The sequence below is a fragment of the Montipora foliosa genome, unplaced genomic scaffold (assembly GCF_036669935.1).
Source record: "Montipora foliosa isolate CH-2021 unplaced genomic scaffold, ASM3666993v2 scaffold_135, whole genome shotgun sequence".
Taxonomy (NCBI): domain Eukaryota; kingdom Metazoa; phylum Cnidaria; class Anthozoa; order Scleractinia; family Acroporidae; genus Montipora; species Montipora foliosa.
The window spans coordinates 126,939-153,261 of record NW_027179435.1 but is presented as its reverse complement, the minus strand read 5'-3'; the positions used below and the strand labels follow the sequence as shown (position 1 = coordinate 153,261).

The 26,323-nt window shown below is 51.1% G+C and overlaps 14 non-coding genes across 14 annotated transcripts; 3 read left to right on the top strand and 11 right to left on the bottom strand.

Moving 5' to 3' along the window:
- Positions 1-78: 78 nt before the first annotated feature.
- On the bottom strand, positions 79-242 carry LOC137986147 (U1 spliceosomal RNA). Its single transcript, XR_011119598.1, has one exon. It is a non-coding gene; the product is annotated as a U1 spliceosomal RNA (small nuclear RNA).
- Positions 243-436: 194 nt separating this feature from the next.
- Positions 437-627, bottom strand: LOC137986108 (U2 spliceosomal RNA). Its single transcript, XR_011119561.1, has one exon. It is a non-coding gene; the product is annotated as a U2 spliceosomal RNA (small nuclear RNA).
- Positions 628-6,266: 5,639 nt separating this feature from the next.
- Positions 6,267-6,458, bottom strand: LOC137986083 (U2 spliceosomal RNA). The gene has a single exon (XR_011119536.1). It is a non-coding gene; the product is annotated as a U2 spliceosomal RNA (small nuclear RNA).
- Positions 6,459-6,725: 267 nt separating this feature from the next.
- Positions 6,726-6,844, top strand: LOC137986121 (5S ribosomal RNA). The gene has a single exon (XR_011119573.1). It is a non-coding gene; the product is annotated as a 5S ribosomal RNA (ribosomal RNA).
- Positions 6,845-7,820: 976 nt separating this feature from the next.
- On the bottom strand, positions 7,821-7,984 carry LOC137986146 (U1 spliceosomal RNA). The gene has a single exon (XR_011119597.1). It is a non-coding gene; the product is annotated as a U1 spliceosomal RNA (small nuclear RNA).
- A 194-nt stretch (positions 7,985-8,178) lies between these two features.
- Positions 8,179-8,369, bottom strand: LOC137986107 (U2 spliceosomal RNA). The gene has a single exon (XR_011119560.1). It is a non-coding gene; the product is annotated as a U2 spliceosomal RNA (small nuclear RNA).
- Positions 8,370-14,008: 5,639 nt separating this feature from the next.
- Positions 14,009-14,200, bottom strand: LOC137986082 (U2 spliceosomal RNA). Its single transcript, XR_011119535.1, has one exon. It is a non-coding gene; the product is annotated as a U2 spliceosomal RNA (small nuclear RNA).
- Positions 14,201-14,467: 267 nt separating this feature from the next.
- Positions 14,468-14,586, top strand: LOC137986120 (5S ribosomal RNA). The gene has a single exon (XR_011119572.1). It is a non-coding gene; the product is annotated as a 5S ribosomal RNA (ribosomal RNA).
- Positions 14,587-15,562: 976 nt separating this feature from the next.
- On the bottom strand, positions 15,563-15,726 carry LOC137986145 (U1 spliceosomal RNA). Its single transcript, XR_011119596.1, has one exon. It is a non-coding gene; the product is annotated as a U1 spliceosomal RNA (small nuclear RNA).
- A 194-nt stretch (positions 15,727-15,920) lies between these two features.
- LOC137986106 (U2 spliceosomal RNA) lies at positions 15,921-16,111 on the bottom strand. Its single transcript, XR_011119559.1, has one exon. It is a non-coding gene; the product is annotated as a U2 spliceosomal RNA (small nuclear RNA).
- A 5,639-nt stretch (positions 16,112-21,750) lies between these two features.
- LOC137986080 (U2 spliceosomal RNA) lies at positions 21,751-21,942 on the bottom strand. The gene has a single exon (XR_011119533.1). It is a non-coding gene; the product is annotated as a U2 spliceosomal RNA (small nuclear RNA).
- Positions 21,943-22,209: 267 nt separating this feature from the next.
- LOC137986118 (5S ribosomal RNA) lies at positions 22,210-22,328 on the top strand. Its single transcript, XR_011119570.1, has one exon. It is a non-coding gene; the product is annotated as a 5S ribosomal RNA (ribosomal RNA).
- A 976-nt stretch (positions 22,329-23,304) lies between these two features.
- Positions 23,305-23,468, bottom strand: LOC137986144 (U1 spliceosomal RNA). Its single transcript, XR_011119595.1, has one exon. It is a non-coding gene; the product is annotated as a U1 spliceosomal RNA (small nuclear RNA).
- Positions 23,469-23,662: 194 nt separating this feature from the next.
- LOC137986105 (U2 spliceosomal RNA) lies at positions 23,663-23,853 on the bottom strand. The gene has a single exon (XR_011119558.1). It is a non-coding gene; the product is annotated as a U2 spliceosomal RNA (small nuclear RNA).
- Positions 23,854-26,323: the final 2,470 nt, after the last annotated feature.

Here is a 26,323-nt window from a genome sequence, read left to right as displayed (position 1 = left end):
CGCATCTCCTTCCCTGCCCTGCCTGAAACGTTACCAACAAACCTTCCCATTAGCCAACTTTGCCACCGGGGTTTGGTGCGGGGACTAGCGCGAACGCAGGTCCCCACTACCAGAAATTATACGCTCGAGTTACCCACATTTGGGGTAATCGCAAGGGTCAACCCAATCGAAGTGCAATGAAAGAGCCTCACCTTGAGAGGACTGCCTCCCTGATCACAGTGCCTCCCGCGTCAGGTAAGTATGCCTTTTCAACCTCTCCGGAACCGCAAAACGCAACTTGTCTGCGCATACCATGTGGTAATGGGGGTCACGTGCTCCTCGTCCTGTCGTGTCGTGCTGTCCACTCGCTGCTATGCTACCTAGAAAAGAGAAGAGAATGTGAAGGTTGGTTGCTTGGTCATTTGTTCTGCTTTCACTTGATTATTTCTTCCCCAGAGGGAAGTGGGCCACGCTCGGAGGTAGTGCTATACCGAGGCAACCCGTGGCCGGGACGAGGCAAGCCTCTTTTCCACGGCCCAGTTCCAAAAATCAGTTTAATATATGAGCTGCTCGATGAGCAGCGGTGAATGGCAGACCAAAGGTCACCAGTCGACAGACTCATCCAACGCCTGAGGCATTGGTCACCAGTATTAGGCGACAGAGGCGAAATAAAACTAAGCAAATCAGGTGGTACAGAGGGTGAATTAAGCAGGTGGCCCGAAGCGAAAAACGAGCTTGTTGGAAACATAGAGGCGATGACTCCATCCGCCCCCCACTGGCGGGCAAAATAACGTCGACGTCTCCGGGTTGAAAAACGCTTGAAGAGCAAGGGGAGGTGGAACTTGACACGGGCCTTTGCTCCCTCAATGACGGCGAGGGCCCCAGGTTGACAGAACGAAAGCGGTAGTCATTGCGGGCCAGCCAGATGTGAAACTTACAGGCACACAACAGGTAACTGAAGACTTTGGGCACTGCGTGAAGCTCAGTGGAATTGAAACCAAAAAGTAAATGGCGACGCTCAAGCACAGGACACATAGGCGAGAAATGAAAAAGGAGGGACTGTAGCCAACCAACAACACTTTGAGCAAGGGGACACACAAAGAGCAAATGCGACAGTGACTCGACGACAGGACCACAAAAACAAGCGGAGGAGACAGATAAACCAAAAGAGAGAAGACGCTCAGCAGTGTAAATCACACCATGAGCTACCTTCCAGGAGAAATCAACAACAAAGCGGTCAAAATCAAAGAAGTGGAACTGGCGCCACGTATCATACCAGTAAAGGTCCCCAAAGGAGGGAAAGAACTTAACTACACAGTGCGGTGTGACAGAGGAACAGGATAAAAGAAACTGGTAACCGACTTTGGCAGAGAAAAAAAGCCACGGAGGCGACAACGTGAGGGTCAGAGGATGCGAAAACCAAAGTTCCCCGGGAGGGGGAAAAAGAGCCACCAAGCGACTCCCAGGCCAAAAGCAAAGAGGAGTAAAATGGCGGTAACAGGGACCTGTCGAAGGCAGCGGGACGGGAGAAAACATCAAGAGAGGAGGCAGCAAAACACGATTGAAACCAGTACGACACAAAGGAGGACCAGCTTGACGAGGACAAAGTAGACCGTTTGACCCACTGACCCAGAAGCGACCAAACCTTGAGCTTAATGTCCACCACCGAGAAACCTCCCAGCGATGTGGGCTGAACGACCACAGCACGTGCAACGAGCTCCCGCTTGGTTTTCCAGAAGAATGAGAAAACAAGGGAGTTAAGTTCTTTAAGTACCCAGGGGGGCATGTGGACCAGGGATGCCACATACCAAACCCTGGCGAGGGCCAGGCAATTGATGACCAAAGCCTTGCCATGAAAAGACAAGGAGCGCTGACGCCAGGAGGAGAGGACGCGTTCCACAGCCTCTATCCGAGGCCGCCAATTAGTTCATCAATGTCATGCGGGCCAATGAAGACTCCGAGGATTTTAAGCTTAGAAGATGTCCAGTCGAGAGGGACAGGGGGGTCAGTTCGGCCAGCCCAAGACCCCAGCCACAAGCCGCGAGACTTTGTCAGGTTGAGCTTGGATCCAGAACCAAGCTCATACCTTGTGTAGGTGTCAAAAACAGCCCTAATGGAGGCATCGGAGGACAAGATGAGCGATGTGTCATCCGCGTACTGGGAAATTGGAGAGAGCGGTGAGGGCAGTCCAGGCAGCAAAGGTCCAGTAATGGCGGGATTTGCTCGAATATTGGCGGCCAAGACCTCAGCGACCATAACATACAGCAAAGGTGCGAGGGGGCAGCCTTGACGCACCCCCCGTGTGAGACTGAAAAAGTTTGAGACATGACCGTTAACAATGACAGCACTCTGAACAGCATTATAGAAAAGGCGGATCCAGCGCAGAAAGGAGGTTTGGAAACCCATTCTGCAGAGGGTGGCATGCAGAAAGGACCAATCAACGCGATCAAACGCTTTTTCTTGGTCGAGCGAGAGGATGGCACAAGGAGACCCGGATTGCGTGGCGTAATGGACCATGTCTCGGAGATAAGCGACGTTCTCACCAATATAACGACCGGGGACACCACAGGTTTGATCCTCAGCCACCACGGCATGAATAACCTTCAGGAGACGCCCAGCGATGACGCGGGCAGCGAGCTTGTAGTCCACACTAAGGAGGGAAATTGGCCGCCAGTTACGAGGGTTCAGCCGGTCACCCGTCTTAAAGATGAGAGAAATGATGCCTCGACGCTGAGAGAGGCTGAGAGTGCCAGCCTCATAACATGAGTTCAGGACGAGCACGAGGTCCTGTCCGAGCACCGGCCAGAATTTGACATAAAACTCCATAGGGAGGCCATCCAAGCCCGGGGTCTTGCCTCGAGCCATCCCACATAAAGCAGTATAACACTCCTCCGACTGGAGAGGACCATCACACTGTTGAGCCTGGTCGGCGGACAAGGTGGAGGTGAGGGCGTCGAGCAGGGAAAGAGCCACGTCCCCGTCAGTAGGCTCGGCACTAAACAAGTTAGAATAAAAGGAAGCAAAAGCCTGGCATAGGTCCTTTGAACTCGAGACCACTGTGCCATCATCGCATCGAAGTGCTGAAATAAGTCGGTCGGCGGCACGCTTCTTTTCCAGACGGAAGAAAAAGGCCGAGGAGGTTTCACCTTCCTCAACCCATTGGCCCGAGCACGGACTTGGGCTCCCCGAGCTGCCTCGAGGTCTAGGGCAGCAAGGGCAGACAGGGTAGAATGGTACGGCTCAACACAGGAGGTGAAACCGGCATCAACACGGTTCTTAAGATGCCCAGCTAGTCGGCCAAGGAGGTCTCGACACTGCGATGTTTTCTTTCGAGCGCTCAGCGCAATATTTAATTGTGAGGCCTTTGATTTGGCTCTTGCCCTTATCCCACCACTTAGCTAGTGACGGGAAGGACAGCATGGACTGCCTCCAAACGGACCAAAAATTAGTGATATGCTGGATATAGTCCTCATCATTGAGGACAGAAATGTTGAGCTTCCAGAAACTGTCCCAGGAGCAGCAATGTCTGGGACACTACAAGAAAGCACCACACCACAGTGATCCGAAAACGGACAAGGAATAATATCGCAAGTCAAGACTGATGGTAACAGGAGTACGGGGCACCAATGAGATCAATACGGGAGGCCATAAGGCCGTCTGAGCGAGTCCAAGAGAAGGCAGAATCGGAAGGATGCAGGTGCCTCCAAATGTCCAGACAACAGCAGGAGTCAAAAAGACGTTTTAAGGTAGCAGTACTTTCGCGGGAAGTGTCAGAGACATTGGAGCCCCGACGATCGAGGGCGCGGTCGAACACAGTGTTAAAGTCCCCGGCAAGGAAGGTCGGATAGGTGGGATCAACCCAAGACGAGACGTCGTCCAGGAAGTCGTCACGGGCTGGGTTGCGATTGGGGGCGTAGAGACAGCAGATACGAAACGGGTGCCCAGAATGGGTAAAGTGGCAAAAAACAACACGCCCAGCGGTGTCACACCAAGAGCTCGTAAGGGTGACCGTGGGGCGGAATAAAATGATGCAACCACAAGAGTGTGCAGAGCCAACAGAAGCAACTGCATTAAAACCAGATGAACGAAACCAGACTGACATTCACTGTCTGAAGAGCAGTGGGCCCTCTTGTAGGCAGACAATGTCAGGGACCTGAGGAAAGGAACGTAACCAGTGCAGAACACCAGCGCGCTTGGACGAGTCCCTGAGACCATTGGTGTTTAAGGAGAGGATAGAGAGAGCCATAACTGAGAAGAAAGAGAGAGACAGCACAACTAGGAGCGACGGCTCCGAACCGGGGCAGGGGGAGCCAAGGAGGGAAGGCCAGAATGAACAGCCCTCCCAGACTCCCTGCCCTTTCCAGACTTCGAGCGGCCGGGGACCGCAGAACCAGGAAGAGGTTTCTTCGCTTTCTTCTTAGACTTGACCTGATCATCAGAGGAAGCCTCAACATCCGAAAGTCCACGCTTAGTGACTGGTGAATCAGTCAGCTCGACCTCGTTAACCATTACGGGAGACAGAGATAGAACCTGTGGGGTATTTACAGGGGTTACATTGATGCCCGTTAAAGGGTCATCGTCACTAAATATACTTTGACTGTATTCAGTCTCATTAACTAGTTCATTATCATTCGTATCCATTTCTTTTCCATTATTACTATTATCCATTTCCATTTCTTTTCCATTAACTACAGCATTATTTGTCATTTCTTTTCCAGTAACTACATTATTACTATTATCCATTTCCATTTCTTTTCCATTAACTATAGTAGTATTGTCCATTACACCAACTACGTTACTACTAGTGTTAACATTGTATTACTCTGTGGCGCAGCCAAACCATCAGACGCAGCGGCGGGGGAGGCAGCCACCTGCACGCGCGTCGAGGACCCACCATTACCGTTTTAGGGAGGGCCGCACCCTCCTTAACATTTACTGGTGGCAGGAGAGGCCATGGGTGGAGTACCAGGGGGGATAACTCATTGTCCCTGAGGTCGGTGTGGGAACCCCAACTTGAAATACCAGGTTGCGTGGGGGCAGGAGGACGAAGGGTTACCCCCTCGTCCCCAGAGTCCTCATGGTCAGAGCTTGCAGGAGAAGTGGGAAGGTCCTCAGGACCAGAACTGACATCCAGGAGGGGAGGCAGCGACTCCGGGGGAGTGGCACCAACAACAAGTGAAGCGGACGGATGGGCGGGGGTCGCAGGCGAAGATGGTGGGTTCCCCCAGGCATTGGGGGGGTTGGGCAATCCCTGGCCATGTGACCAGGCTCCCGACACCTGCGGCACTTCCCGCGCAAGTCACAGTTTTTGGTGAGGTGTTCCCCACGACAGATATCACATTCGGCCGGCTGACCCACATACCACACCTTACATTTATATCCAGCAATGTCCAGATTACGAGGGATCCGGCCAGAACGAACCATTTTGATGATACGGGCTCCAGTGCAGATTGCAGGGTCACCCGGGTAATGCTGGTGCCTTATCGTCTCCACCTTCCCGTACGAGGAAAAGTAGGGCCGGAGGCGATCATCACTCTCCTCAAAGGGATAGTGATACAACATAACATTTTGAGCTCGAGGCCCAGCATACATGACTTTGCACTTAGCACCAGCTAAAGTGACAAAATCATAACCTTCAACAATATTTTTACATTTTGGGTCAGCGAAAGTAATCTGAACCAGTTTTACGGGAACAAACTGAATACTGTCAATCACAAAGGGGGTGAACTTTCCCTTGATGGCTGTAACAAGTTCCGCCCTGGGAACAGAGGTTGGAACATCGGAAAGGTCGAGGACTACTGTCCTCTTAAAGGCCGCAAGAGGCATGATGAAAAGGGAAAAAGAGAAAAAACAGTCCCCCCGGAAAGCAAAGCTCCCAGGAAGGGAACAGAAAGACTGGCTACCCTGGGTTATGGCAGGACGCCAAGCATAAGTCCCCAGGAGGGTCACCAGTAAAACTCAGGAATCAAAAATCTTACCACAAATCCCAAAAACGCTTGTCCCCACACTCCAATTCCAATACGGAACTTACGCGTACCACAAGGAAAGGCACGAACCTGGCAGATAATAAAAACCCGCGTCAGGTAAGTATGCCTTTTCAACCTCTCCGGAACCGCAAAAACGCAACTTGTCTGCGCATACCATGTGGTAATGGGGGTCACGTGCTCCTCGTCCTGTCGTGTCGTGCTGTCCACTCGCTGCTATGCTACCTAGAAAAGAGAAGAGAAATGTGAAGGTTGGTTGCTTGGTCATTTGTTCTGCTTTCACTTGATTATTTCTTCCCCAGAGGGAAGTGGGCCACGCTCGGAGGTAGTGCTATACCGAGGCAACCCGTGGCCGGGACGAGGCAAGCCTCTTTTCCACGGCCCAGTTCCAAAAATCAGTTTAATATATGAGCTGCTCGATGAGCAGCGTATCAGATATTAAGCTGATAAGAACAGATACTACACTTGATCTTAGCCAAAAGGCCGAGAAGCGATGCCCGTAAATGCTCACAGCGGACAAGGTGCTCCCAGTCTCATGGCCACGAGATATGGTGGTCCGATTACAATCCGTGCCAAGGAAGGAATGCCCAAAGCCAACCTGAAAGCGAGGCGCACACAACGATCGCCCTTGTACAGTGGGCAGCAGGACCAGCATTGCATGGCACTTGCGTTGACGGCAAGAGGACAAATGCACATTGTGCTTGCTCTGACCTCGTTTTTATTTTCCCTTATAACAAAGTTAATTTTCACGGCGAATTACTTGTCTACGACCATACCACAGGGAAAACACCGGTTCTCGTCCGATCACCGAAGTTAAGCCCTGTCGGGCGGGGTTAGTACTTGGATGGGAGACCGCCTGGGAATACCCCGTGTTGTAGGCTTCCCTTTTTCCTTCTGTACACTTGATTATCTCAAAAAATCTCAGTTTCCTTTAATGAAAGAACATTCCAAACCAGGTTTTTTGAACACAACATGCCAACGATATGTCAAAGATGAGACATACAACAAAAACAAAATAGTTCACACGAGAAAGTGGAACTTGTATTCCCAAGGGAGCGCGTGCGCGCGAGATCTTATCAATCCAACGTTTATGACATGAAACGTATCTTTTCGTGTGAGCAAAGAACAGGATACGACAAGTAAAAAATGCATGCACTGTTATGCATTAGATGGAAGTTAACCTAGCCCGGATGATATGCATACAACGAAGGCTACAACACTACAACATTGATCCTGCGAAAACGTGACTTACGTGACGTAGCGCACTTCAAAGTCTTACTGTTCCCTGCTCAACACGGACAGTACGTATTCAAAGGGCCGATAAGACACTATCCTGACCATGAAAGATTTACTTTTTATGATAACAATCCAATTAACTGATAACATAGAGAAACCACAAAGTGTTGGCCACAGAAATGTAACGCCAACTGATCTGGCGGGTCCTCAGTTACTCAATGCAAAACGGGCTCTCCAGAACGCAACATAACACAACGCAAAAGAAATCTATCGCGATGGAGCAGTACAAACACACATCCACTTACGTTTTCGAAACGATGCACGAGGATAAGAGCTCGACCCGCTGGCATTTTCTTGTCTCACTCGTCTATCGATGGAAATCGATGCGGCTGAAATAAACACGTCCTCTCGCTCTCTCTACGGCCAAGAATGAAAGAAATAAAATCACAGTTTTGCAGTGCACCAAGTACGGAACATTCACCTACAATTTCAGCAGTGGAATTCACAAATACAACTCACCTTCCTTAGTCCTTACACCGCCACCGCATCTCCTTCCCTGCCCTGCCTGAAACGTTACCAACAAACCTTCCCATTAGCCAACTTTGCCACCGGGGTTTGGTGCGGGGACTAGCGCGAACGCAGGTCCCCACTACCAGAAATTATACGCTCGAGTTACCCACATTTGGGGTAATCGCAAGGGTCAACCCAATCGAAGTGCAATGAAAGAGCCTCACCTTGAGAGGACTGCCTCCCTGATCACAGTGCCTCCCGCGTCAGGTAAGTATGCCTTTTCAACCTCTCCGGAACCGCAAAACGCAACTTGTCTGCGCATACCATGTGGTAATGGGGGTCACGTGCTCCTCGTCCTGTCGTGTCGTGCTGTCCACTCGCTGCTATGCTACCTAGAAAAGAGAAGAGAATGTGAAGGTTGGTTGCTTGGTCATTTGTTCTGCTTTCACTTGATTATTTCTTCCCCAGAGGGAAGTGGGCCACGCTCGGAGGTAGTGCTATACCGAGGCAACCCGTGGCCGGGACGAGGCAAGCCTCTTTTCCACGGCCCAGTTCCAAAAATCAGTTTAATATATGAGCTGCTCGATGAGCAGCGGTGAATGGCAGACCAAAGGTCACCAGTCGACAGACTCATCCAACGCCTGAGGCATTGGTCACCAGTATTAGGCGACAGAGGCGAAATAAAACTAAGCAAATCAGGTGGTACAGAGGGTGAATTAAGCAGGTGGCCCGAAGCGAAAAACGAGCTTGTTGGAAACATAGAGGCGATGACTCCATCCGCCCCCCACTGGCGGGCAAAATAACGTCGACGTCTCCGGGTTGAAAAACGCTTGAAGAGCAAGGGGAGGTGGAACTTGACACGGGCCTTTGCTCCCTCAATGACGGCGAGGGCCCCAGGTTGACAGAACGAAAGCGGTAGTCATTGCGGGCCAGCCAGATGTGAAACTTACAGGCACACAACAGGTAACTGAAGACTTTGGGCACTGCGTGAAGCTCAGTGGAATTGAAACCAAAAAGTAAATGGCGACGCTCAAGCACAGGACACATAGGCGAGAAATGAAAAAGGAGGGACTGTAGCCAACCAACAACACTTTGAGCAAGGGGACACACAAAGAGCAAATGCGACAGTGACTCGACGACAGGACCACAAAAACAAGCGGAGGAGACAGATAAACCAAAAGAGAGAAGACGCTCAGCAGTGTAAATCACACCATGAGCTACCTTCCAGGAGAAATCAACAACAAAGCGGTCAAAATCAAAGAAGTGGAACTGGCGCCACGTATCATACCAGTAAAGGTCCCCAAAGGAGGGAAAGAACTTAACTACACAGTGCGGTGTGACAGAGGAACAGGATAAAAGAAACTGGTAACCGACTTTGGCAGAGAAAAAAAGCCACGGAGGCGACAACGTGAGGGTCAGAGGATGCGAAAACCAAAGTTCCCCGGGAGGGGGAAAAAGAGCCACCAAGCGACTCCCAGGCCAAAAGCAAAGAGGAGTAAAATGGCGGTAACAGGGACCTGTCGAAGGCAGCGGGACGGGAGAAAACATCAAGAGAGGAGGCAGCAAAACACGATTGAAACCAGTACGACACAAAGGAGGACCAGCTTGACGAGGACAAAGTAGACCGTTTGACCCACTGACCCAGAAGCGACCAAACCTTGAGCTTAATGTCCACCACCGAGAAACCTCCCAGCGATGTGGGCTGAACGACCACAGCACGTGCAACGAGCTCCCGCTTGGTTTTCCAGAAGAATGAGAAAACAAGGGAGTTAAGTTCTTTAAGTACCCAGGGGGGCATGTGGACCAGGGATGCCACATACCAAACCCTGGCGAGGGCCAGGCAATTGATGACCAAAGCCTTGCCATGAAAAGACAAGGAGCGCTGACGCCAGGAGGAGAGGACGCGTTCCACAGCCTCTATCCGAGGCCGCCAATTAGTTCATCAATGTCATGCGGGCCAATGAAGACTCCGAGGATTTTAAGCTTAGAAGATGTCCAGTCGAGAGGGACAGGGGGGTCAGTTCGGCCAGCCCAAGACCCCAGCCACAAGCCGCGAGACTTTGTCAGGTTGAGCTTGGATCCAGAACCAAGCTCATACCTTGTGTAGGTGTCAAAAACAGCCCTAATGGAGGCATCGGAGGACAAGATGAGCGATGTGTCATCCGCGTACTGGGAAATTGGAGAGAGCGGTGAGGGCAGTCCAGGCAGCAAAGGTCCAGTAATGGCGGGATTTGCTCGAATATTGGCGGCCAAGACCTCAGCGACCATAACATACAGCAAAGGTGCGAGGGGGCAGCCTTGACGCACCCCCCGTGTGAGACTGAAAAAGTTTGAGACATGACCGTTAACAATGACAGCACTCTGAACAGCATTATAGAAAAGGCGGATCCAGCGCAGAAAGGAGGTTTGGAAACCCATTCTGCAGAGGGTGGCATGCAGAAAGGACCAATCAACGCGATCAAACGCTTTTTCTTGGTCGAGCGAGAGGATGGCACAAGGAGACCCGGATTGCGTGGCGTAATGGACCATGTCTCGGAGATAAGCGACGTTCTCACCAATATAACGACCGGGGACACCACAGGTTTGATCCTCAGCCACCACGGCATGAATAACCTTCAGGAGACGCCCAGCGATGACGCGGGCAGCGAGCTTGTAGTCCACACTAAGGAGGGAAATTGGCCGCCAGTTACGAGGGTTCAGCCGGTCACCCGTCTTAAAGATGAGAGAAATGATGCCTCGACGCTGAGAGAGGCTGAGAGTGCCAGCCTCATAACATGAGTTCAGGACGAGCACGAGGTCCTGTCCGAGCACCGGCCAGAATTTGACATAAAACTCCATAGGGAGGCCATCCAAGCCCGGGGTCTTGCCTCGAGCCATCCCACATAAAGCAGTATAACACTCCTCCGACTGGAGAGGACCATCACACTGTTGAGCCTGGTCGGCGGACAAGGTGGAGGTGAGGGCGTCGAGCAGGGAAAGAGCCACGTCCCCGTCAGTAGGCTCGGCACTAAACAAGTTAGAATAAAAGGAAGCAAAAGCCTGGCATAGGTCCTTTGAACTCGAGACCACTGTGCCATCATCGCATCGAAGTGCTGAAATAAGTCGGTCGGCGGCACGCTTCTTTTCCAGACGGAAGAAAAAGGCCGAGGAGGTTTCACCTTCCTCAACCCATTGGCCCGAGCACGGACTTGGGCTCCCCGAGCTGCCTCGAGGTCTAGGGCAGCAAGGGCAGACAGGGTAGAATGGTACGGCTCAACACAGGAGGTGAAACCGGCATCAACACGGTTCTTAAGATGCCCAGCTAGTCGGCCAAGGAGGTCTCGACACTGCGATGTTTTCTTTCGAGCGCTCAGCGCAATATTTAATTGTGAGGCCTTTGATTTGGCTCTTGCCCTTATCCCACCACTTAGCTAGTGACGGGAAGGACAGCATGGACTGCCTCCAAACGGACCAAAAATTAGTGATATGCTGGATATAGTCCTCATCATTGAGGACAGAAATGTTGAGCTTCCAGAAACTGTCCCAGGAGCAGCAATGTCTGGGACACTACAAGAAAGCACCACACCACAGTGATCCGAAAACGGACAAGGAATAATATCGCAAGTCAAGACTGATGGTAACAGGAGTACGGGGCACCAATGAGATCAATACGGGAGGCCATAAGGCCGTCTGAGCGAGTCCAAGAGAAGGCAGAATCGGAAGGATGCAGGTGCCTCCAAATGTCCAGACAACAGCAGGAGTCAAAAAGACGTTTTAAGGTAGCAGTACTTTCGCGGGAAGTGTCAGAGACATTGGAGCCCCGACGATCGAGGGCGCGGTCGAACACAGTGTTAAAGTCCCCGGCAAGGAAGGTCGGATAGGTGGGATCAACCCAAGACGAGACGTCGTCCAGGAAGTCGTCACGGGCTGGGTTGCGATTGGGGGCGTAGAGACAGCAGATACGAAACGGGTGCCCAGAATGGGTAAAGTGGCAAAAAACAACACGCCCAGCGGTGTCACACCAAGAGCTCGTAAGGGTGACCGTGGGGCGGAATAAAATGATGCAACCACAAGAGTGTGCAGAGCCAACAGAAGCAACTGCATTAAAACCAGATGAACGAAACCAGACTGACATTCACTGTCTGAAGAGCAGTGGGCCCTCTTGTAGGCAGACAATGTCAGGGACCTGAGGAAAGGAACGTAACCAGTGCAGAACACCAGCGCGCTTGGACGAGTCCCTGAGACCATTGGTGTTTAAGGAGAGGATAGAGAGAGCCATAACTGAGAAGAAAGAGAGAGACAGCACAACTAGGAGCGACGGCTCCGAACCGGGGCAGGGGGAGCCAAGGAGGGAAGGCCAGAATGAACAGCCCTCCCAGACTCCCTGCCCTTTCCAGACTTCGAGCGGCCGGGGACCGCAGAACCAGGAAGAGGTTTCTTCGCTTTCTTCTTAGACTTGACCTGATCATCAGAGGAAGCCTCAACATCCGAAAGTCCACGCTTAGTGACTGGTGAATCAGTCAGCTCGACCTCGTTAACCATTACGGGAGACAGAGATAGAACCTGTGGGGTATTTACAGGGGTTACATTGATGCCCGTTAAAGGGTCATCGTCACTAAATATACTTTGACTGTATTCAGTCTCATTAACTAGTTCATTATCATTCGTATCCATTTCTTTTCCATTATTACTATTATCCATTTCCATTTCTTTTCCATTAACTACAGCATTATTTGTCATTTCTTTTCCAGTAACTACATTATTACTATTATCCATTTCCATTTCTTTTCCATTAACTATAGTAGTATTGTCCATTACACCAACTACGTTACTACTAGTGTTAACATTGTATTACTCTGTGGCGCAGCCAAACCATCAGACGCAGCGGCGGGGGAGGCAGCCACCTGCACGCGCGTCGAGGACCCACCATTACCGTTTTAGGGAGGGCCGCACCCTCCTTAACATTTACTGGTGGCAGGAGAGGCCATGGGTGGAGTACCAGGGGGGATAACTCATTGTCCCTGAGGTCGGTGTGGGAACCCCAACTTGAAATACCAGGTTGCGTGGGGGCAGGAGGACGAAGGGTTACCCCCTCGTCCCCAGAGTCCTCATGGTCAGAGCTTGCAGGAGAAGTGGGAAGGTCCTCAGGACCAGAACTGACATCCAGGAGGGGAGGCAGCGACTCCGGGGGAGTGGCACCAACAACAAGTGAAGCGGACGGATGGGCGGGGGTCGCAGGCGAAGATGGTGGGTTCCCCCAGGCATTGGGGGGGTTGGGCAATCCCTGGCCATGTGACCAGGCTCCCGACACCTGCGGCACTTCCCGCGCAAGTCACAGTTTTTGGTGAGGTGTTCCCCACGACAGATATCACATTCGGCCGGCTGACCCACATACCACACCTTACATTTATATCCAGCAATGTCCAGATTACGAGGGATCCGGCCAGAACGAACCATTTTGATGATACGGGCTCCAGTGCAGATTGCAGGGTCACCCGGGTAATGCTGGTGCCTTATCGTCTCCACCTTCCCGTACGAGGAAAAGTAGGGCCGGAGGCGATCATCACTCTCCTCAAAGGGATAGTGATACAACATAACATTTTGAGCTCGAGGCCCAGCATACATGACTTTGCACTTAGCACCAGCTAAAGTGACAAAATCATAACCTTCAACAATATTTTTACATTTTGGGTCAGCGAAAGTAATCTGAACCAGTTTTACGGGAACAAACTGAATACTGTCAATCACAAAGGGGGTGAACTTTCCCTTGATGGCTGTAACAAGTTCCGCCCTGGGAACAGAGGTTGGAACATCGGAAAGGTCGAGGACTACTGTCCTCTTAAAGGCCGCAAGAGGCATGATGAAAAGGGAAAAAGAGAAAAAACAGTCCCCCCGGAAAGCAAAGCTCCCAGGAAGGGAACAGAAAGACTGGCTACCCTGGGTTATGGCAGGACGCCAAGCATAAGTCCCCAGGAGGGTCACCAGTAAAACTCAGGAATCAAAAATCTTACCACAAATCCCAAAAACGCTTGTCCCCACACTCCAATTCCAATACGGAACTTACGCGTACCACAAGGAAAGGCACGAACCTGGCAGATAATAAAAACCCGCGTCAGGTAAGTATGCCTTTTCAACCTCTCCGGAACCGCAAAAACGCAACTTGTCTGCGCATACCATGTGGTAATGGGGGTCACGTGCTCCTCGTCCTGTCGTGTCGTGCTGTCCACTCGCTGCTATGCTACCTAGAAAAGAGAAGAGAAATGTGAAGGTTGGTTGCTTGGTCATTTGTTCTGCTTTCACTTGATTATTTCTTCCCCAGAGGGAAGTGGGCCACGCTCGGAGGTAGTGCTATACCGAGGCAACCCGTGGCCGGGACGAGGCAAGCCTCTTTTCCACGGCCCAGTTCCAAAAATCAGTTTAATATATGAGCTGCTCGATGAGCAGCGTATCAGATATTAAGCTGATAAGAACAGATACTACACTTGATCTTAGCCAAAAGGCCGAGAAGCGATGCCCGTAAATGCTCACAGCGGACAAGGTGCTCCCAGTCTCATGGCCACGAGATATGGTGGTCCGATTACAATCCGTGCCAAGGAAGGAATGCCCAAAGCCAACCTGAAAGCGAGGCGCACACAACGATCGCCCTTGTACAGTGGGCAGCAGGACCAGCATTGCATGGCACTTGCGTTGACGGCAAGAGGACAAATGCACATTGTGCTTGCTCTGACCTCGTTTTTATTTTCCCTTATAACAAAGTTAATTTTCACGGCGAATTACTTGTCTACGACCATACCACAGGGAAAACACCGGTTCTCGTCCGATCACCGAAGTTAAGCCCTGTCGGGCGGGGTTAGTACTTGGATGGGAGACCGCCTGGGAATACCCCGTGTTGTAGGCTTCCCTTTTTCCTTCTGTACACTTGATTATCTCAAAAAATCTCAGTTTCCTTTAATGAAAGAACATTCCAAACCAGGTTTTTTGAACACAACATGCCAACGATATGTCAAAGATGAGACATACAACAAAAACAAAATAGTTCACACGAGAAAGTGGAACTTGTATTCCCAAGGGAGCGCGTGCGCGCGAGATCTTATCAATCCAACGTTTATGACATGAAACGTATCTTTTCGTGTGAGCAAAGAACAGGATACGACAAGTAAAAAATGCATGCACTGTTATGCATTAGATGGAAGTTAACCTAGCCCGGATGATATGCATACAACGAAGGCTACAACACTACAACATTGATCCTGCGAAAACGTGACTTACGTGACGTAGCGCACTTCAAAGTCTTACTGTTCCCTGCTCAACACGGACAGTACGTATTCAAAGGGCCGATAAGACACTATCCTGACCATGAAAGATTTACTTTTTATGATAACAATCCAATTAACTGATAACATAGAGAAACCACAAAGTGTTGGCCACAGAAATGTAACGCCAACTGATCTGGCGGGTCCTCAGTTACTCAATGCAAAACGGGCTCTCCAGAACGCAACATAACACAACGCAAAAGAAATCTATCGCGATGGAGCAGTACAAACACACATCCACTTACGTTTTCGAAACGATGCACGAGGATAAGAGCTCGACCCGCTGGCATTTTCTTGTCTCACTCGTCTATCGATGGAAATCGATGCGGCTGAAATAAACACGTCCTCTCGCTCTCTCTACGGCCAAGAATGAAAGAAATAAAATCACAGTTTTGCAGTGCACCAAGTACGGAACATTCACCTACAATTTCAGCAGTGGAATTCACAAATACAACTCACCTTCCTTAGTCCTTACACCGCCACCGCATCTCCTTCCCTGCCCTGCCTGAAACGTTACCAACAAACCTTCCCATTAGCCAACTTTGCCACCGGGGTTTGGTGCGGGGACTAGCGCGAACGCAGGTCCCCACTACCAGAAATTATACGCTCGAGTTACCCACATTTGGGGTAATCGCAAGGGTCAACCCAATCGAAGTGCAATGAAAGAGCCTCACCTTGAGAGGACTGCCTCCCTGATCACAGTGCCTCCCGCGTCAGGTAAGTATGCCTTTTCAACCTCTCCGGAACCGCAAAACGCAACTTGTCTGCGCATACCATGTGGTAATGGGGGTCACGTGCTCCTCGTCCTGTCGTGTCGTGCTGTCCACTCGCTGCTATGCTACCTAGAAAAGAGAAGAGAATGTGAAGGTTGGTTGCTTGGTCATTTGTTCTGCTTTCACTTGATTATTTCTTCCCCAGAGGGAAGTGGGCCACGCTCGGAGGTAGTGCTATACCGAGGCAACCCGTGGCCGGGACGAGGCAAGCCTCTTTTCCACGGCCCAGTTCCAAAAATCAGTTTAATATATGAGCTGCTCGATGAGCAGCGGTGAATGGCAGACCAAAGGTCACCAGTCGACAGACTCATCCAACGCCTGAGGCATTGGTCACCAGTATTAGGCGACAGAGGCGAAATAAAACTAAGCAAATCAGGTGGTACAGAGGGTGAATTAAGCAGGTGGCCCGAAGCGAAAAACGAGCTTGTTGGAAACATAGAGGCGATGACTCCATCCGCCCCCCACTGGCGGGCAAAATAACGTCGACGTCTCCGGGTTGAAAAACGCTTGAAGAGCAAGGGGAGGTGGAACTTGACACGGGCCTTTGCTCCCTCAATGACGGCGAGGGCCCCAGGTTGACAGAACGAAAGCGGTAGTCATTGCGGGCCAGCCAGATGTGAAACTTACAGGCACACAACAGGTAACTGAAGACTTTGGGCACTGCGTGAAGCTCAGTGGAATTGAAACCAAAAAGTAAATGGCGACGCTCAAGCACAGGACACATAGGCGAGAAATGAAAAAGGAGGGACTGTAGCCAACCAACAACACTTTGAGCAAGGGGACACACAAAGAGCAAATGCGACAGTGACTCGACGACAGGACCACAAAAACAAGCGGAGGAGACAGATAAACCAAAAGAGAGAAGACGCTCAGCAGTGTAAATCACACCATGAGCTACCTTCCAGGAGAAATCAACAACAAAGCGGTCAAAATCAAAGAAGTGGAACTGGCGCCACGTATCATACCAGTAAAGGTCCCCAAAGGAGGGAAAGAACTTAACTACACAGTGCGGTGTGACAGAGGAACAGGATAAAAGAAACTGGTAACCGACTTTGGCAGAGAAAAAAAGCCACGGAGGCGACAACGTGAGGGTCAGAGGATGCGAAAACCAAAGTTCCCCGGGAGGGGGAAAAAGAGCCACCAAGCGACTCCCAGGCCAAAAGCAAAGAGGAGTAAAATGGCGGTAACAGGGACCTGTCGAAGGCAGCGGGACGGGAGAAAACATCAAGAGAGGAGGCAGCAAAACACGATTGAAACCAGTACGACACAAAGGAGGACCAGCTTGACGAGGACAAAGTAGACCGTTTGACCCACTGACCCAGAAGCGACCAAACCTTGAGCTTAATGTCCACCACCGAGAAACCTCCCAGCGATGTGGGCTGAACGACCACAGCACGTGCAACGAGCTCCCGCTTGGTTTTCCAGAAGAATGAGAAAACAAGGGAGTTAAGTTCTTTAAGTACCCAGGGGGGCATGTGGACCAGGGATGCCACATACCAAACCCTGGCGAGGGCCAGGCAATTGATGACCAAAGCCTTGCCATGAAAAGACAAGGAGCGCTGACGCCAGGAGGAGAGGACGCGTTCCACAGCCTCTATCCGAGGCCGCCAATTAGTTCATCAATGTCATGCGGGCCAATGAAGACTCCGAGGATTTTAAGCTTAGAAGATGTCCAGTCGAGAGGGACAGGGGGGTCAGTTCGGCCAGCCCAAGACCCCAGCCACAAGCCGCGAGACTTTGTCAGGTTGAGCTTGGATCCAGAACCAAGCTCATACCTTGTGTAGGTGTCAAAAACAGCCCTAATGGAGGCATCGGAGGACAAGATGAGCGATGTGTCATCCGCGTACTGGGAAATTGGAGAGAGCGGTGAGGGCAGTCCAGGCAGCAAAGGTCCAGTAATGGCGGGATTTGCTCGAATATTGGCGGCCAAGACCTCAGCGACCATAACATACAGCAAAGGTGCGAGGGGGCAGCCTTGACGCACCCCCCGTGTGAGACTGAAAAAGTTTGAGACATGACCGTTAACAATGACAGCACTCTGAACAGCATTATAGAAAAGGCGGATCCAGCGCAGAAAGGAGGTTTGGAAACCCATTCTGCAGAGGGTGGCATGCAGAAAGGACCAATCAACGCGATCAAACGCTTTTTCTTGGTCGAGCGAGAGGATGGCACAAGGAGACCCGGATTGCGTGGCGTAATGGACCATGTCTCGGAGATAAGCGACGTTCTCACCAATATAACGACCGGGGACACCACAGGTTTGATCCTCAGCCACCACGGCATGAATAACCTTCAGGAGACGCCCAGCGATGACGCGGGCAGCGAGCTTGTAGTCCACACTAAGGAGGGAAATTGGCCGCCAGTTACGAGGGTTCAGCCGGTCACCCGTCTTAAAGATGAGAGAAATGATGCCTCGACGCTGAGAGAGGCTGAGAGTGCCAGCCTCATAACATGAGTTCAGGACGAGCACGAGGTCCTGTCCGAGCACCGGCCAGAATTTGACATAAAACTCCATAGGGAGGCCATCCAAGCCCGGGGTCTTGCCTCGAGCCATCCCACATAAAGCAGTATAACACTCCTCCGACTGGAGAGGACCATCACACTGTTGAGCCTGGTCGGCGGACAAGGTGGAGGTGAGGGCGTCGAGCAGGGAAAGAGCCACGTCCCCGTCAGTAGGCTCGGCACTAAACAAGTTAGAATAAAAGGAAGCAAAAGCCTGGCATAGGTCCTTTGAACTCGAGACCACTGTGCCATCATCGCATCGAAGTGCTGAAATAAGTCGGTCGGCGGCACGCTTCTTTTCCAGACGGAAGAAAAAGGCCGAGGAGGTTTCACCTTCCTCAACCCATTGGCCCGAGCACGGACTTGGGCTCCCCGAGCTGCCTCGAGGTCTAGGGCAGCAAGGGCAGACAGGGTAGAATGGTACGGCTCAACACAGGAGGTGAAACCGGCATCAACACGGTTCTTAAGATGCCCAGCTAGTCGGCCAAGGAGGTCTCGACACTGCGATGTTTTCTTTCGAGCGCTCAGCGCAATATTTAATTGTGAGGCCTTTGATTTGGCTCTTGCCCTTATCCCACCACTTAGCTAGTGACGGGAAGGACAGCATGGACTGCCTCCAAACGGACCAAAAATTAGTGATATGCTGGATATAGTCCTCATCATTGAGGACAGAAATGTTGAGCTTCCAGAAACTGTCCCAGGAGCAGCAATGTCTGGGACACTACAAGAAAGCACCACACCACAGTGATCCGAAAACGGACAAGGAATAATATCGCAAGTCAAGACTGATGGTAACAGGAGTACGGGGCACCAATGAGATCAATACGGGAGGCCATAAGGCCGTCTGAGCGAGTCCAAGAGAAGGCAGAATCGGAAGGATGCAGGTGCCTCCAAATGTCCAGACAACAGCAGGAGTCAAAAAGACGTTTTAAGGTAGCAGTACTTTCGCGGGAAGTGTCAGAGACATTGGAGCCCCGACGATCGAGGGCGCGGTCGAACACAGTGTTAAAGTCCCCGGCAAGGAAGGTCGGATAGGTGGGATCAACCCAAGACGAGACGTCGTCCAGGAAGTCGTCACGGGCTGGGTTGCGATTGGGGGCGTAGAGACAGCAGATACGAAACGGGTGCCCAGAATGGGTAAAGTGGCAAAAAACAACACGCCCAGCGGTGTCACACCAAGAGCTCGTAAGGGTGACCGTGGGGCGGAATAAAATGATGCAACCACAAGAGTGTGCAGAGCCAACAGAAGCAACTGCATTAAAACCAGATGAACGAAACCAGACTGACATTCACTGTCTGAAGAGCAGTGGGCCCTCTTGTAGGCAGACAATGTCAGGGACCTGAGGAAAGGAACGTAACCAGTGCAGAACACCAGCGCGCTTGGACGAGTCCCTGAGACCATTGGTGTTTAAGGAGAGGATAGAGAGAGCCATAACTGAGAAGAAAGAGAGAGACAGCACAACTAGGAGCGACGGCTCCGAACCGGGGCAGGGGGAGCCAAGGAGGGAAGGCCAGAATGAACAGCCCTCCCAGACTCCCTGCCCTTTCCAGACTTCGAGCGGCCGGGGACCGCAGAACCAGGAAGAGGTTTCTTCGCTTTCTTCTTAGACTTGACCTGATCATCAGAGGAAGCCTCAACATCCGAAAGTCCACGCTTAGTGACTGGTGAATCAGTCAGCTCGACCTCGTTAACCATTACGGGAGACAGAGATAGAACCTGTGGGGTATTTACAGGGGTTACATTGATGCCCGTTAAAGGGTCATCGTCACTAAATATACTTTGACTGTATTCAGTCTCATTAACTAGTTCATTATCATTCGTATCCATTTCTTTTCCATTATTACTATTATCCATTTCCATTTCTTTTCCATTAACTACAGCATTATTTGTCATTTCTTTTCCAGTAACTACATTATTACTATTATCCATTTCCATTTCTTTTCCATTAACTATAGTAGTATTGTCCATTACACCAACTACGTTACTACTAGTGTTAACATTGTATTACTCTGTGGCGCAGCCAAACCATCAGACGCAGCGGCGGGGGAGGCAGCCACCTGCACGCGCGTCGAGGACCCACCATTACCGTTTTAGGGAGGGCCGCACCCTCCTTAACATTTACTGGTGGCAGGAGAGGCCATGGGTGGAGTACCAGGGGGGATAACTCATTGTCCCTGAGGTCGGTGTGGGAACCCCAACTTGAAATACCAGGTTGCGTGGGGGCAGGAGGACGAAGGGTTACCCCCTCGTCCCCAGAGTCCTCATGGTCAGAGCTTGCAGGAGAAGTGGGAAGGTCCTCAGGACCAGAACTGACATCCAGGAGGGGAGGCAGCGACTCCGGGGGAGTGGCACCAACAACAAGTGAAGCGGACGGATGGGCGGGGGTCGCAGGCGAAGATGGTGGGTTCCCCCAGGCATTGGGGGGGTTGGGCAATCCCTGGCCATGTGACCAGGCTCCCGACACCTGCGGCACTTCCCGCGCAAGTCACAGTTTTTGGTGAGGTGTTCCCCACGACAGATATCACATTCGGCCGGCTGACCCACATACCACACCTTACATTTATATCCAGCAATGTCCAGATTACGAGGGATCCGGCCAGAACGAACCATTTTGATGATACGGGCTCCAGTGCAGATTGCAGGGTCACCCGGGTAATGCTGGTGCCTTATCGTCTCCACCTTCCCGTACGAGGAAAAGTAGGGCCGGAGGCGATCATCACTCTCCTCAAAGGGATAGTGATACAACATAACATTTTGAGCTCGAGGCCCAGCATACATGACTTTGCACTTAGCACCAGCTAAAGTGACAAAATCATAACCTTCAACAATATTTTTACATTTTGGGTCAGCGAAAGTAATCTGAACCAGTTTTACGGGAACAAACTGAATACTGTCAATCACAAAGGGGGTGAACTTTCCCTTGATGGCTGTAACAAGTTCCGCCCTGGGAACAGAGGTTGGAACATCGGAAAGGTCGAGGACTACTGTCCTCTTAAAGGCCGCAAGAGGCATGATGAAAAGGGAAAAAGAGAAAAAACAGTCCCCCCGGAAAGCAAAGCTCCCAGGAAGGGAACAGAAAGACTGGCTACCCTGGGTTATGGCAGGACGCCAAGCATAAGTCCCCAGGAGGGTCACCAGTAAAACTCAGGAATCAAAAATCTTACCACAAATCCCAAAAACGCTTGTCCCCACACTCCAATTCCAATACGGAACTTACGCGTACCACAAGGAAAGGCACGAACCTGGCAGATAATAAAAACCCGCGTCAGGTAAGTATGCCTTTTCAACCTCTCCGGAACCGCAAAAACGCAACTTGTCTGCGCATACCATGTGGTAATGGGGGTCACGTGCTCCTCGTCCTGTCGTGTCGTGCTGTCCACTCGCTGCTATGCTACCTAGAAAAGAGAAGAGAAATGTGAAGGTTGGTTGCTTGGTCATTTGTTCTGCTTTCACTTGATTATTTCTTCCCCAGAGGGAAGTGGGCCACGCTCGGAGGTAGTGCTATACCGAGGCAACCCGTGGCCGGGACGAGGCAAGCCTCTTTTCCACGGCCCAGTTCCAAAAATCAGTTTAATATATGAGCTGCTCGATGAGCAGCGTATCAGATATTAAGCTGATAAGAACAGATACTACACTTGATCTTAGCCAAAAGGCCGAGAAGCGATGCCCGTAAATGCTCACAGCGGACAAGGTGCTCCCAGTCTCATGGCCACGAGATATGGTGGTCCGATTACAATCCGTGCCAAGGAAGGAATGCCCAAAGCCAACCTGAAAGCGAGGCGCACACAACGATCGCCCTTGTACAGTGGGCAGCAGGACCAGCATTGCATGGCACTTGCGTTGACGGCAAGAGGACAAATGCACATTGTGCTTGCTCTGACCTCGTTTTTATTTTCCCTTATAACAAAGTTAATTTTCACGGCGAATTACTTGTCTACGACCATACCACAGGGAAAACACCGGTTCTCGTCCGATCACCGAAGTTAAGCCCTGTCGGGCGGGGTTAGTACTTGGATGGGAGACCGCCTGGGAATACCCCGTGTTGTAGGCTTCCCTTTTTCCTTCTGTACACTTGATTATCTCAAAAAATCTCAGTTTCCTTTAATGAAAGAACATTCCAAACCAGGTTTTTTGAACACAACATGCCAACGATATGTCAAAGATGAGACATACAACAAAAACAAAATAGTTCACACGAGAAAGTGGAACTTGTATTCCCAAGGGAGCGCGTGCGCGCGAGATCTTATCAATCCAACGTTTATGACATGAAACGTATCTTTTCGTGTGAGCAAAGAACAGGATACGACAAGTAAAAAATGCATGCACTGTTATGCATTAGATGGAAGTTAACCTAGCCCGGATGATATGCATACAACGAAGGCTACAACACTACAACATTGATCCTGCGAAAACGTGACTTACGTGACGTAGCGCACTTCAAAGTCTTACTGTTCCCTGCTCAACACGGACAGTACGTATTCAAAGGGCCGATAAGACACTATCCTGACCATGAAAGATTTACTTTTTATGATAACAATCCAATTAACTGATAACATAGAGAAACCACAAAGTGTTGGCCACAGAAATGTAACGCCAACTGATCTGGCGGGTCCTCAGTTACTCAATGCAAAACGGGCTCTCCAGAACGCAACATAACACAACGCAAAAGAAATCTATCGCGATGGAGCAGTACAAACACACATCCACTTACGTTTTCGAAACGATGCACGAGGATAAGAGCTCGACCCGCTGGCATTTTCTTGTCTCACTCGTCTATCGATGGAAATCGATGCGGCTGAAATAAACACGTCCTCTCGCTCTCTCTACGGCCAAGAATGAAAGAAATAAAATCACAGTTTTGCAGTGCACCAAGTACGGAACATTCACCTACAATTTCAGCAGTGGAATTCACAAATACAACTCACCTTCCTTAGTCCTTACACCGCCACCGCATCTCCTTCCCTGCCCTGCCTGAAACGTTACCAACAAACCTTCCCATTAGCCAACTTTGCCACCGGGGTTTGGTGCGGGGACTAGCGCGAACGCAGGTCCCCACTACCAGAAATTATACGCTCGAGTTACCCACATTTGGGGTAATCGCAAGGGTCAACCCAATCGAAGTGCAATGAAAGAGCCTCACCTTGAGAGGACTGCCTCCCTGATCACAGTGCCTCCCGCGTCAGGTAAGTATGCCTTTTCAACCTCTCCGGAACCGCAAAACGCAACTTGTCTGCGCATACCATGTGGTAATGGGGGTCACGTGCTCCTCGTCCTGTCGTGTCGTGCTGTCCACTCGCTGCTATGCTACCTAGAAAAGAGAAGAGAATGTGAAGGTTGGTTGCTTGGTCATTTGTTCTGCTTTCACTTGATTATTTCTTCCCCAGAGGGAAGTGGGCCACGCTCGGAGGTAGTGCTATACCGAGGCAACCCGTGGCCGGGACGAGGCAAGCCTCTTTTCCACGGCCCAGTTCCAAAAATCAGTTTAATATATGAGCTGCTCGATGAGCAGCGGTGAATGGCAGACCAAAGGTCACCAGTCGACAGACTCATCCAACGCCTGAGGCATTGGTCACCAGTATTAGGCGACAGAGGCGAAATAAAACTAAGCAAATCAGGTGGTACAGAGGGTGAATTAAGCAGGTGGCCCGAAGCGAAAAACGAGCTTGTTGGAAACATAGAGGCGATGACTCCATCCGCCCCCCACTGGCGGGCAAAATAACGTCGACGTCTCCGGGTTGAAAAACGCTTGAAGAGCAAGGGGAGGTGGAACTTGACACGGGCCTTTGCTCCCTCAATGACGGCGAGGGCCCCAGGTTGACAGAACGAAAGCGGTAGTCATTGCGGGCCAGCCAGATGTGAAACTTACAGGCACACAACAGGTAACTGAAGACTTTGGGCACTGCGTGAAGCTCAGTGGAATTGAAACCAAAAAGTAAATGGCGACGCTCAAGCACAGGACACATAGGCGAGAAATGAAAAAGGAGGGACTGTAGCCAACCAACAACACTTTGAGCAAGGGGACACACAAAGAGCAAATGCGACAGTGACTCGACGACAGGACCACAAAAACAAGCGGAGGAGACAGATAAACCAAAAGAGAGAAGACGCTCAGCAGTGTAAATCACACCATGAGCTACCTTCCAGGAGAAATCAACAACAAAGCGGTCAAAATCAAAGAAGTGGAACTGGCGCCACGTATCATACCAGTAAAGGTCCCCAAAGGAGGGAAAGAACTTAACTACACAGTGCGGTGTGACAGAGGAACAGGATAAAAGAAACTGGTAACCGACTTTGGCAGAGAAAAAAAGCCACGGAGGCGACAACGTGAGGGTCAGAGGATGCGAAAACCAAAGTTCCCCGGGAGGGGGAAAAAGAGCCACCAAGCGACTCCCAGGCCAAAAGCAAAGAGGAGTAAAATGGCGGTAACAGGGACCTGTCGAAGGCAGCGGGACGGGAGAAAACATCAAGAGAGGAGGCAGCAAAACACGATTGAAACCAGTACGACACAAAGGAGGACCAGCTTGACGAGGACAAAGTAGACCGTTTGACCCACTGACCCAGAAGCGACCAAACCTTGAGCTTAATGTCCACCACCGAGAAACCTCCCAGCGATGTGGGCTGAACGACCACAGCACGTGCAACGAGCTCCCGCTTGGTTTTCCAGAAGAATGAGAAAACAAGGGAGTTAAGTTCTTTAAGTACCCAGGGGGGCATGTGGACCAGGGATGCCACATACCAAACCCTGGCGAGGGCCAGGCAATTGATGACCAAAGCCTTGCCATGAAAAGACAAGGAGCGCTGACGCCAGGAGGAGAGGACGCGTTCCACAGCCTCTATCCGAGGCCGCCAATTAGTTCATCAATGTCATGCGGGCCAATGAAGACTCCGAGGATTTTAAGCTTAGAAGATGTCCAGTCGAGAGGGACAGGGGGGTCAGTTCGGCCAGCCCAAGACCCCAGCCACAAGCCGCGAGACTTTGTCAGGTTGAGCTTGGATCCAGAACCAAGCTCATACCTTGTGTAGGTGTCAAAAACAGCCCTAATGGAGGCATCGGAGGACAAGATGAGCGATGTGTCATCCGCGTACTGGGAAATTGGAGAGAGCGGTGAGGGCAGTCCAGGCAGCAAAGGTCCAGTAATGGCGGGATTTGCTCGAATATTGGCGGCCAAGACCTCAGCGACCATAACATACAGCAAAGGTGCGAGGGGGCAGCCTTGACGCACCCCCCGTGTGAGACTGAAAAAGTTTGAGACATGACCGTTAACAATGACAGCACTCTGAACAGCATTATAGAAAAGGCGGATCCAGCGCAGAAAGGAGGTTTGGAAACCCATTCTGCAGAGGGTGGCATGCAGAAAGGACCAATCAACGCGATCAAACGCTTTTTCTTGGTCGAGCGAGAGGATGGCACAAGGAGACCCGGATTGCGTGGCGTAATGGACCATGTCTCGGAGATAAGCGACGTTCTCACCAATATAACGACCGGGGACACCACAGGTTTGATCCTCAGCCACCACGGCATGAATAACCTTCAGGAGACGCCCAGCGATGACGCGGGCAGCGAGCTTGTAGTCCACACTAAGGAGGGAAATTGGCCGCCAGTTACGAGGGTTCAGCCGGTCACCCGTCTTAAAGATGAGAGAAATGATGCCTCGACGCTGAGAGAGGCTGAGAGTGCCAGCCTCATAACATGAGTTCAGGACGAGCACGAGGTCCTGTCCGAGCACCGGCCAGAATTTGACATAAAACTCCATAGGGAGGCCATCCAAGCCCGGGGTCTTGCCTCGAGCCATCCCACATAAAGCAGTATAACACTCCTCCGACTGGAGAGGACCATCACACTGTTGAGCCTGGTCGGCGGACAAGGTGGAGGTGAGGGCGTCGAGCAGGGAAAGAGCCACGTCCCCGTCAGTAGGCTCGGCACTAAACAAGTTAGAATAAAAGGAAGCAAAAGCCTGGCATAGGTCCTTTGAACTCGAGACCACTGTGCCATCATCGCATCGAAGTGCTGAAATAAGTCGGTCGGCGGCACGCTTCTTTTCCAGA